The sequence below is a fragment of the Pleurodeles waltl genome, chromosome 1_1, assembly GCF_031143425.1.
Source record: "Pleurodeles waltl isolate 20211129_DDA chromosome 1_1, aPleWal1.hap1.20221129, whole genome shotgun sequence".
NCBI classification, from domain to species: Eukaryota; Metazoa; Chordata; class Amphibia; order Caudata; family Salamandridae; genus Pleurodeles; species Pleurodeles waltl.
The window spans coordinates 392,449-404,633 of NC_090436.1; the positions used below are offsets into that span (position 1 = coordinate 392,449).

General features: G+C 51.4%; 1 protein-coding gene across 1 annotated transcript in view; it reads left to right on the forward strand.

Moving 5' to 3' along the window:
- Positions 1–4,731: 4,731 nt before the first annotated feature.
- LOC138291575 (uncharacterized) overlaps positions 4,732–12,185 on the forward strand; it is a 649,831-nt gene continuing 642,377 nt past the window's right edge. Inside the window, exon 1 of the mRNA XM_069230320.1 lies at positions 4,732–4,896. The gene's annotated coding sequence lies outside the window, so the exon portion shown is untranslated. The remainder of the gene's footprint in view (positions 4,897–12,185) is intronic.

Below are 12,185 nucleotides of genomic sequence, written 5' to 3' on the forward strand. Positions count from 1 at the left end.
GTGCAGTCCGTCTTCTGTTTCACAGTCCCACAGGGTCACTTCCGCCTGGGACCGGAAGCGGAGTGGCAGCGAGCAGGGCTGGAAGCAGAGGGAGAAGCCCTGCTGCGCGGACACTGTTTGTGTTTGCCAATGCTTGATGGCCGCCATGTGTGTGCAGTCCGTCTTCTGTTTGCGTTTGCCAATGCTTGATGGCCTCCATGTGTGAGCAGTCCGTCTTCTGTTTCACAGTCCGTCTTCAGTTTCACAGTCCGTCTTCTGTTTCACAGTCCCATAGCGTCACTTCCGCCTGGGACCGGAAGCGGAGTGGCAGCCAGCAGGGCTGGAAGCAGAGGGAGCAGCCCTGCTGCACGGACACTGTTTGCGTTTGCCAGTGCTTGATGGCCGCCATGTGTGTGCAGTCCGTCTTCTGTTTAACAGTCCCACAGGGTCACTTCCGCCTGGGACCGGAAGCGGAGTGGCAGCGAGCAGGGCTGGAAGCAGAGGGAGAAGCCCTGCTGCGCGGACACTGTTTGCGTTTGCCAGTGCTTGATGGCCGCCATGTGTGAGCAGTCCGTCTTCTGTTTCACAGTCCCCCAGTGTCACTTCCGCCTGGGACCGGAAGCGGAGTGGCATCGGGCAGGGCTGAAAGCAGAGGGAGCAGCCCTGCTGCGCGGACACTGTTTGCGTTTGCCAGTGCTTGATGGCCGCCATGTGTGTGCAGTCCGTCTTCTGTTTCACAGTCCCACAGCGTCACTTCCGCCTGGGACCGGAAGCGGAGTGGCAGCGAGCAGGGCTGGAAGCAGAGGGAGAAGCCCTGCTGCGCGGACACTGTTTGCGTTTGCCAGTGCTTGATGGCCGCCATGTGTGAGCAGTCCGTCTTCTGTTTCACAGTCCCACAGCGTCACTTCCGCCTGGGACCGGAAGCGGAGTGGCAGCGAGCAGGGCTGGAAGCAGAGGGAGAAGCCCTGCTGCGCGGACACTGTTTGCGTTTGCCAGTGCTTGATGGCCGCCATGTGTGTGCAGTCCGTCTTCTGTTTCACAGTCCCACAGGGTCACTTCCGCCTGGGACCGGAAGCGGAGTGGCAGCGAGCAGGGCTGGAAGCAGAGGGAGAAGCCCTGCTGCGCGGACACTGTTTGCGTTTGCCAGTGCTTGATGGCCGCCATGTGTGTGCAGTCCGTCTTCTGTTTCACAGTCCCACAGGGTCACTTCCGCCTGGGACCGGAAGCGGAGTGGCAGCGAGCAGGGCTGGAAGCAGTGGGAGAAGCCCTGCTGCGCGGACACTGTTTGCGTTTGCCAGTGCTTGATGGCCGCCATGTGTGAGCAGTCCGTCTTCAGTTTCACAGTCCGTCTTCAGTTTCACAGTCGTCTTCTGTTTCACAGTCCGTCTTCTGTTTCACAGTCCTACAGCGTCACTTCCGCCTGGGACCGGAAGCGGAGTGGCAGCGAGCAGGGCTGGAAGCAGAGGGAGCAGCTGTGCTGCGCGGACACTGTTTGCGTTTGCCAGTGCTTGATGGCCGCCATGTGTGAGCAGTCCGTCTTCTGTTTCACAGTCCCCCAGTGTCACTTCCGCCTGGGACCGGAAGCGGAGTGGCAACGAGCAGGGCTGGAAGCAGAGGGAGAAGCCCTGCTGCGCGGACACTGTTTGCGTTTGCCAATGCTTGATGGCCGCCATGTGTGTGCAGTCCGTCTTCTGTTTCACAGTCCCCCAGTGTCACTTCCGCCTGGGACCGGAAGCGGAGTGGCAGCGAGCAGGGCTGGAAGCAGTGGGAGAAGCCCTGCTGCGCGGACACTGCTTGCGTTTGCCAATGCTTGATGGCCTCCATGTGTGTGCAGTCCGTCTTCTGTTTCACAGTCCCACAGCGTCACTTCCGCCTGGGACCGGAAGCGGAGTGGCATCGAGCAGGGCTGGAAGCAGAGGGAGAAGCCCTGCTGCGCGGACACTGTTTGCGTTTGCCAGTGCTTGATGGCCGCCATGTGTGAGCAGTCCGTCCTCAGTTTCACAGTCCGTCTTCTGTTTCACAGTCCGTCTTCAGTTTCACAGTCCGTCTTCTGTTTCACAGTCCCAAGCGTCACTTCCGCCTGGGACCGGAAGCGGAGTGGCAGCGAGCAGGGCTGGAAGCAGAGGGAGAAGCTCTGCTGCGCGGACACTGTTTGCGTTTGCCAGTGCTTGATGGCCGCCATGTGTGTGCAGTCCGTCTTCTGTTTCACAGTCCGTCTTCAGTTTCACAGTCCGTCTTCTGTTTCACAGTCCCCCAACGTCACTTCCGCCTGGGACCGGAAGCGGAGTGGCAGCCAGCAGGGCTGGAAGCAGAGGGAGAAGCCCTGCTGCGCGGACACTGTTTGCGTTTGCCAGTGCTTGATGGCCGCCATGTGTGAGCAGTCCGTCTTCTGTTTCACAGTCCCCCAGCGTCACTTCCGCCTGGGACCGGAAGCGGAGTGGCAGCGAGCAGGGCTGGAAGCAGAGGGAGAAGCTCTGCTGCGCGGACACTGTTTGCGTTTGCCAGTGCTTGATGGCCGCCATGTGTGAGCAGTCCGTCCTCAGTTTCACAGTCCGTCTTCTGTTTCACAGTCCGTCTTCAGTTTCACAGTCCGTCTTCTGTTTCACAGTCCCCCAGCGTCACTTCCGCCTGGGACCGGAAGCGGAGTGGCAGCCAGCAGGGCTGGAAGCAGAGGGAGCAGCTGTGCTGCGCGGACACTGTTTGCGTTTGCCAGTGCTTGATGGCCGCCATGTGTGTGCAGTCCGTCTTCTGTTTCACAGTCCGTCTTCAGTTTCACAGTCCGTCTTCTGTTTCACAGTCCCCCAACGTCACTTCCGCCTGGGACCGGAAGCGGAGTGGCAGCCAGCAGGGCTGGAAGCAGAGGGAGAAGCCCTGCTGCGCGGACACTGTTTGCGTTTGCCAGTGCTTGATGGCCGCCATGTGTGAGCAGTCCGTCTTCTGTTTCACAGTCCCCCAGCGTCACTTCCGCCTGCGACCGGAAGCGGAGTGGCAGCGAGCAGGGCTGGAAGCAGAGGGAGAAGCTCTGCTGCGCGGACACTGTTTGCGTTTGCCAGTGCTTGATGGCCGCCATGTGTGAGCAGTCCGTCCTCAGTTTCACAGTCCGTCTTCTGTTTCACAGTCCGTCTTCAGTTTCACAGTCCGTCTTCTGTTTCACAGTCCCATAGCGTCACTTCCGCCTGGGACCGGAAGCGGAGTGGCAGCCAGCAGGGCTGGAAGCAGAGGGAGCAGCCCTGCTGCACGGACACTGTTTGCGTTTGCCAGTGCTTGATGGCCGCCATGTGTGTGCAGTCCGTCTTCTGTTTAACAGTCCCACAGGGTCACTTCCGCCTGGGACCGGAAGCGGAGTGGCAGCGAGCAGGGCTGGAAGCAGAGGGAGAAGCCCTGCTGCGCGGACACTGTTTGCGTTTGCCAGTGCTTGATGGCCGCCATGTGTGAGCAGTCCGTCTTCTGTTTCACAGTCCCCCAGCGTCACTTCCGCCTGGGACCGGAAGCGGAGTGGCAGCGAGCAGGGCTGGAAGCAGAGGGAGAAGCTCTGCTGCGCGGACACTGTTTGCGTTTGCCAGTGCTTGATGGCCGCCATGTGTGAGCAGTCCGTCCTCAGTTTCACAGTCCGTCTTCTGTTTCACAGTCCGTCTTCAGTTTCACAGTCCGTCTTCTGTTTCACAGTCCCCCAGCGTCACTTCCGCCTGGGACCGGAAGCGGAGTGGCAGCCAGCAGGGCTGGAAGCAGAGGGAGCAGCTGTGCTGCGCGGACACTGTTTGCGTTTGCCAGTGCTTGATGGCCGCCATGTGTGTGCAGTCCGTCTTCTGTTTCACAGTCCGTCTTCAGTTTCACAGTCCGTCTTCTGTTTCACAGTCCCCCAACGTCACTTCCGCCTGGGACCGGAAGCGGAGTGGCAGCCAGCAGGGCTGGAAGCAGAGGGAGAAGCCCTGCTGCGCGGACACTGTTTGCGTTTGCCAGTGCTTGATGGCCGCCATGTGTGAGCAGTCCGTCTTCTGTTTCACAGTCCCCCAGCGTCACTTCCGCCTGCGACCGGAAGCGGAGTGGCAGCGAGCAGGGCTGGAAGCAGAGGGAGAAGCTCTGCTGCGCGGACACTGTTTGCGTTTGCCAGTGCTTGATGGCCGCCATGTGTGAGCAGTCCGTCCTCAGTTTCACAGTCCGTCTTCTGTTTCACAGTCCGTCTTCAGTTTCACAGTCCGTCTTCTGTTTCACAGTCCCATAGCGTCACTTCCGCCTGGGACCGGAAGCGGAGTGGCAGCCAGCAGGGCTGGAAGCAGAGGGAGCAGCCCTGCTGCGCGGACACTGTTTGCGTTTGCCAGTGCTTGATGGCCGCCATGTGTGAGCAGTCCGTCTTCTGTTTGCGTTTGCCAGTGCTTGATGGCCGCCATGTGTGAGCAGTCCGTCTTCTGTTTGCGTTTGCCAATGCTTGATGGCCGCCATGTGTGTGCAGTCCGTCTTCTGTTTGCGTTTGCCAGTGCTTGATGGCCGCCATGTGTGAGCAGTCCGTCTTCTGTTTGCGTTTGCCAGTGCTTGATGGCCGCCATGTGTGAGCAGTCCGTCCTCAGTTTCACAGTCCCATAGCGTCACTTCCGCCTGGGACCGGAAGCGGAGTGGCATCGGGCAGGGCTGGAAGCAGTGGGAGAAGCCCTGCTGCGCGGACACTGCTTGCGTTTGCCAATGCTTGATGGCCTCCATGTGTGTGCAGTCCGTCTTCTGTTTCACAGTCCCATAGCGTCACTTCCGCCTGGGACCGGAAGCGGAGTGGCAGCCAGCAGGGCTGGAAGCAGAGGGAGCAGCCCTGCTGCGCGGACACCGCGGCTTCCCTCGCAGAGGAAGGACAGAACCCGTGAGTCGGGGTTTCCTCGGGACTGCTAGACGGGCCCCCTTCCCAACGCCAACAGTAAAGTTTCTTTTCAGGTCTGCAGAGCCCCGGACGTGCTGCACCCAGGACTGTAAACAAACCGTGCGTTGTAAAGTGTCCCCGGTCTGTCCCCCACGCGCTTCACGAAGCCGCATCTTTCACGCTCACCCGCGCTCCTTGACAGCCTCTTTCTTACCTCATTCACTGAACATCAGTCCACTACAGCTCACTCATCATAACTCCTTCCCGCAAGCACTTGTTCAGGGCATTCAACCCCCCCCTCCCCCAGCAAGGCTCATCTGTGCAGCCTAGCAACGCCCTCCCTCCCTTGTAACGCCACTCATACAAGTATCACAACAGTATTGGCTAATCTCACTCACTCGCCATAGCGCCCTCACAAAGCACCACTCAGCCACTTGCAGCGCTACACAGCAACAACTGATGACCCACTCACAGAACGAATTACTTACACCATTGGCTCACGTCACTCCACTAGCTGAGACATTAAACACACAAGATGCAGCGTCACTTGCCTCCATCACCCAGCCACTGACACCTCCCAACACACATCCAGCCTCATGCAATACCAGCCGTCCCTTTAGAACACCAGCGAGACACGCTCGCAGCAGCACTTACTGCACCCGTCACTCATTTGCCTTCAGGCAGTTGCAACAGTACTTACTTTCGGCACCAACAACTCCCACTATCACATAAACACATGATAACTTGTCCACCCAGTTACCTCTCTTCTCAACCACTGACTTCACCGCTCAGTCTTACTCAGGCATCTGTTCCTTGAACATTCACAAACCCTCTTTCATACACGCATGTCCAGTAGCCATTCACCTCTACCACTAAGTCATTACACCTCTCCTCTCAAGAACTCCTATCACTCACTTGCTACCTCAAACTTTAACACCTTTTAATTGAATCGCTCTCCAGCTATATGAATCATTCATTCTCTGCTGTTCACAACACCAGTCAAGCACACAACTCTTCAGCAACTATAGTCGCATTCCTATCCTTTTTACTCAGACCAGCAATGAGCAGCGGCCTCTCACTGTCCAACCCACTTTAAACATCACTCACCCATGCAATCAGTCCCATGAGCCATTCATTCGCGTCTCCTCCACAGATATGCAAAAACTCTATTCTGCTACACGGCATCACCCAGCTGCACAACCTTTCTTTCAGATCTCATATCCCAACCTGCCATCACTCAAAACTCAGCCACCTGCAACACTAATTTCTCTGGTTTCAAAGTATGAGGAATTATGCAACAGTCATGCTGGCTGTTGGTGGTAATTCTGTAAATATTTTAATGTCATCAAAACAAATCAGTACTAGGTGATGACATTCTCATGCAATATAGTTTGTGTGCTGTATACTTATATCAGTAAAACTGTATGTCTGTGCAAGTGTAATGCTCATTTCAATTGAAGATATGTTGTCTGTAATGGCAGTGCAGTGCCACACCATGCATACTACACTTTACCCTACACCATGTAACTCTGCACCACTCACTCCGTGCTTCTCTACACTGCAGTCTATTCTACAGTATTACACGCCATGCCGCTTCAGTGTGACTCTGTTCTGCATCACTGAATGCCAATACATTCTACCCAACTCCTTTCCCTACTATGAACCACTCTACTCCTCTCTGCAACCCTGCACTCTATGCCACTCTGCACTCTATGCCACTCTGCACTCCATGCCCCTCCACTCTACCCTGCGCCACTTTACTCTACTCTGGAACAATCTATTGTGCGCCACTCCTATCTATCCTGTACCACTCCACACTGCACCGCTCTACGCCACTAAACTCTACTCTTAACTACTGTGCTGTAGGCCAATGCACTCTACAACACTTTACTCAAGGTCAATGCCACTGCACTCTATGGCACTATACTCTGCAACACTCAACACCATTTCACTCTACGCAACTGCACTCTGCCACTCTACTATACACCACTGCATTCTACGACAGTCTACTCTGCAACAGTGCACTCTGCCACTCTACTCTACTGCAGTCTACTCTATACCACTTTTCTCTACTCTATGCCAATGCACTCTGCCACTCTACTGTACTGTATACCAATGCACTCTACAACACTTTACTCAAAAACGATGCCACTGTACTCACTCTGCACCACTGCACTCTGTGGCACTATACTCTGCACCACTCAACTCTATGCTTCTCTACACTGCAGTCTATTCTACACTATTACACTCTATGACGCTTCAGTGTGACTCTGTTCTGCATCACTCCATGCCAATACATTCTACCCAACTCCTTTCTCTACTATACACCACTCCACTCTGTAACCCTGCACTCTATGCCACTCTGCACTCCATGCCACTCCACTCTACCCTGCGCAACTTCACTCTGGAACAATCTACTGTGCGCCACTCCTATCTATCCTGCACCACTCCACACTGCACTGCTCTACGCCACTAAACTCTACTCTTAACTACTGTGCTGTAGGCCAATGCACTCTACAACACTTTACTCAAGAACAGTGCCACTGCACTCTATGGCACTATACTATGCAACACCATTTCACTCTATGCAACTGCACTCAGCCACTCTACTGTACACCACTGCACTCTACGACAGTCTACTCTGCAACAGTGCACTCTGCCACTCTACGCCACTGCAGTCTACTCTATACCACTCTTCTCTACTCCACTCTATGCCAATGCACTCTGCCACTCTACTTTATGCCACTGCAGTCTACTCTATACCACTCTTCTCTACTCCACTCTATTCCAATGCACTCTACCACTCTACGCCACTGCAGTCTACTGTATACCACTCTTCTCTACTCCACTCTGCCAATGCATTTCACGTCACTCCACTCTGCATCACTCCGCACTATGCCACTGCACTCTACCCTGCACCACTTCATTCTGCACCACTCCACTGCACCCTACGCCAAACCACTTGAAGCCACTCCAATCTACTCTGCACCACTGCACTCTACGATACTGCCCTCTGTGGCACTCTGCTATATGCCACTGCACTCTACACCACCTCACTCTGAAACATTCTACTCTATGCCACTGTATTGCACTCTGCGCTATTGCACTCCACTGCACTCTACACCACTCTGCTCAAAACCGCACCGTATGCCACCATACACTACACCACTGCACTCTAAGACACTCATGAAGACTGCACTCTACACTACTCTGCACCACTTATCTCCACGCCACTGCACTCCAAACCACACTGCTCCACTCTGCGCCTCTCCACTCCATTGCAGGCTACGCACTGCAATTCACACTGCACCACTCCACTGCGCTCTGCACCAATTTACTCTTCACCACTTTACTCAAAACCAGTGCTCTGCAAGCTTTATCAGCAGGTCATGAGCATATCGATGGCAAACCGCTTGGTATGCATCTTTTAGAGTGCAAACAGTTGAAAGCATTAGAGTTACTAATCCTTCTAAGCCTAGATATGCCCAACTATGGGACGTAAATTGTGGTTTGTTCCTTTTTGATTCCTGGCTGAATAATGTAGATTTAATGATGAAGCGACTTTCAGCAAAATTGAACATGATCCTTTGCTTAGTCTTCTGTCAGAGGGTATCAGATGTTAAGGCTCTGGACTTAGCAGGTAGGAACAAAAATATATATTACCTCTGTTTGTCTTTGTGTACATGAGACTAATGTAATTGAGAGAAACGGATGAGACCATGATTTCCTTGAGGAGTCAATTATGTCATGCGCTCAGCTGCCCAGTCATCCCTGCGCCCTCGTAGAGATGAGGCACTGCTAGTTAGCCGGAGCAAAAACCGGATTGGGGAGACACAAGTCACCTGTAGTGGGTCTGACTCAGTCTCCCACACCGCAGGCGATTCTGCTGCTCAAAATCCAGTAGTCTCATTAGAATAATGAGAGCCTACGCAGCATTTGGATTGCTAGCAGCACAGTCACCCTCAATTTTTTTTATTCGAGCACTGTTGATCAATTGATCTTGTAGCAAACTGATATTTCACCGCCAGCTCTCTCAACCTGGCAACAAAATAATCTATTGCCTCCAATGGATTCTATGGTTGAGTACAGAACCTTTGCCTGCACATCGCAACATTAACAGATTTTGCAAAGCATGTCTCTAGAAGTATAAGTATTTCTTCATATACATCCTGGATTATGTTTTCTTGAAGATCTACAGCAGGAGTAAGATACTTGAAAAGAGGCTGGCCTTCCTTACCCAAAGAACCCAAAAGTAAACCTTTTCTCCTATTTGCTAAAAAGCCTGAAGCATCAAGTGCCTTCAAAAAATTGGTAAAATGCCTTTCCAACCCTCCCATTCCATTGGTGGCAGACCTAGTGCTGGTAAAAAAACTTTGAGGAACAATTATCCCTTGTGATACCATCATAAATTGGAAACTATTACGCTTTTTGCTCGAAGTTATGTTTTAAGTATAGTCGTTCCTGTTTTTCCTTTATTAGATGATGCGATTGTCCGACGCAAGGCCGGCAATACAGCTTGATGATCTCACATCAATGACAAATGAAACTTTTTCAAGCATTTGGGCCAAGATTTTTCTTATATATTAAGAACATGGAGGTGAGGATTATGCTGCTCAATCTTTACTACAAGTTTTGCAGCAGTCAATCAAACAGTAATAGTCATAAAACGACTTTTCCCATAAAACCATCAACCAGTCAGAGTACAGAACCCTTTATATTAGGTGCAGCTCATCATGACGCCTCCTGTTTCTTTGCGAGAATCAGCAACAAAGTCCTTGATCAACACAATCCATGAACCATACTCCAGGGCCAACTCAGTCAACAGTTCCAACAGACCCGGAATGTGATCCCACCATTCTAAACACGAGGAACGGTCAGTCAAACGGCTCTAGGGTGGCAGTGCTAACTTCTAATTCCAAGTTCCCAGAACCTCAGCCAAGAAGACGCCCAGCCTTGCATCTGATCGGAACCTGCATGATAGATAGGAGAAATGTAATAACGGGTAGAAATTCAAATAACTAACATAAGTGGGGGGATCAATACACAGCATATATGAGCAGAAATACACTGCATAAGGTAATAATCAGAGTAGGATAATCCTCACCTCCATGTCCTTAATAAAACTGAAAATTATTGAAGGGAATGCTTGAAAATGTATCATTCTATGTCACACCTGGAGACTCAGATTATGTTTGCTCAAAGCTTGTGCACCACCACAACGCCATGTTACTAATAGGCTTATGATAAAAATGCTTAAAAATAGAATTGTAGGACTAGTCTGCGGCCTTCACCATATCCTTCAAGCAAGAACCAAATGATTTAGATGCTGTAGCCACCTGAACAGAGTGAGCACCAAACACGCTCACATCCGCACCAACAGGCCCAGCTCTCCCCGTGTTGTATCGCTCTTGTACCTGTCTTCTCCTTGCTTTTCCCCCGTTGTGCGAGTGACTTCTACTTGCTCTTTCATTGTTCTCACTGCTTTCTCCTTACTTTTCCTGTTTGTGTGCCTTCTCCCTGCTTTCCCCGTTTCCACTGCTTTCTCCCCTATTTTTTGTGTGCCCCCTTGTTTCTGTTCTGTTATAAACCATTTGTTAAGCGTAGGTAAACCAAAAAAGGTTTCATGGTGCTGGAGCAATAAAAGATAAAGGGTGCGATGCTTGGCAGTACAGTACGCGTAGCTAAGTTTGTAGCTGAGTCCTAAAATGTGCATAATTGGATGAAGATCTCACATTAGGGGGAAAAGAGTTCCAAACAAGTGGGGCCGTCAGTGAAAACCTGGTCCCCATGTTCTTTTCCTGCTAAATTTAGGAACTTCTAGTAGATAAGGTGAGCTTATCTAAGGTTACACTTGGGAGAATAATTCCGAACTCTGGAGGAAACAAAGGTAGGGCATCTGCCATTAAGAGATTTAAACTTATGTAGTCAATTTTAAACAGAGATCTCTGGGGACTGGAAGCCAATGCAGTTTTGCCATCAGAGTTGGGGAGTGCTTTCTCCTTGCTTTTCCCCATTTGTTTGTGTGCCTTCTCCTTGCTTTTCCCTCGTTTTCACTGCTCCCTCCTGGTTTTCCTCCCTTTTTGTGCTTCCTCCTTGCTTTTCTCTCTCTCGGTTTCTCCTTGCTTTTCCCCCTGATTTTGTGCAGCCTCCCCATGCAACCCAAATCATAACCTCACTTCTGGAATGCCAAAGGGCCCTCAAGACCTGGCTGTTCGAATGAGCCTCTTGGACCTGGAAGTGACCAGAGACCCTGTTGATTGATTCAATTAGCTTCAACCAAAAATCACATCCCCCAATGTGCCAAGGCTGCAGATGCAATGCAATCAACAACTGTCCAAAGATTTCAAGTCTGATATACTGAGTCATCATCTCACATGTAAGGCATTCAACAACACACAACTGAGGGTTATTCAGAATGCTTGGGTATGAAGTGCACCTCGAAAATGTCTTTGTGCATCTTGTAACGTGAAATGATAAATACTCTACCTGCAACGTCCAGAGCTTTTACACCCAATACCCTTTGTCAAGAGACGAGAAAAAGGAGCATGTCAACTTAGCTGCAAAAGACCAGGCAATCGCCAACGAACCTTGTAAACTCCACACCATGATATGAAGGGAGTCTTGGAAACCTGGAGGGTGGAAGCCCCGTACCAGATCTGTCAGAAGATCTGGGAAGGATGAGAGCTCGACAGGTGGTTCGCAGGAGAAATCTAGCAGAGTCTGAAACCACAAGTGAGCTCTCCAAAGTGGGGGTCACAAGAACCGGAGTCCTCACCTGAGCCACTAACCAAGGAAACATCAGAAACGGAGGAAATCCTGCATGAAAGCATTGGTTGCCAAGGCTAGAGGGTCCAGCCTCAAACTGAAGAACTGAGGAAGATGACTGTTGAGTCGATACGTAAATAGATTGAACTGACAAGGACCCCACAGACATTGAAGTTACACAAAAAGATGAGGCTAAAGACTCCAGTCGCTGGAATCTCTCAGGAACCTAGAGGTCAGTCGGAAATCGTATTGGAATGTGCAGGAAGATGCTCTGCTATCACTGAGACGTCCGCTAGAGGAAAAAATGCCAAAATTGCACATCTGCACACTGGGTGCCTAAACACAGCAATTAGACTTCATTTGTATGTTTGTTAGTTCAGTTCTTTGCATCTCTTACAGACTCCATTTGTAAGAGATGCACAGAGCTGAATTAACAAAGATACACAGAAGAGATGGCAAAAAGGGAAAACAGTTTGTGGCCAGGGTTAAAAGTCTGCAAAAGCTACATTGGGAGCTAGTCACCTACAGAGATACATTAAAGCAACAAAATAAAAAGGGCTCACTACAGTAAATTCTTTGCAGTTCACAGCTATATGGA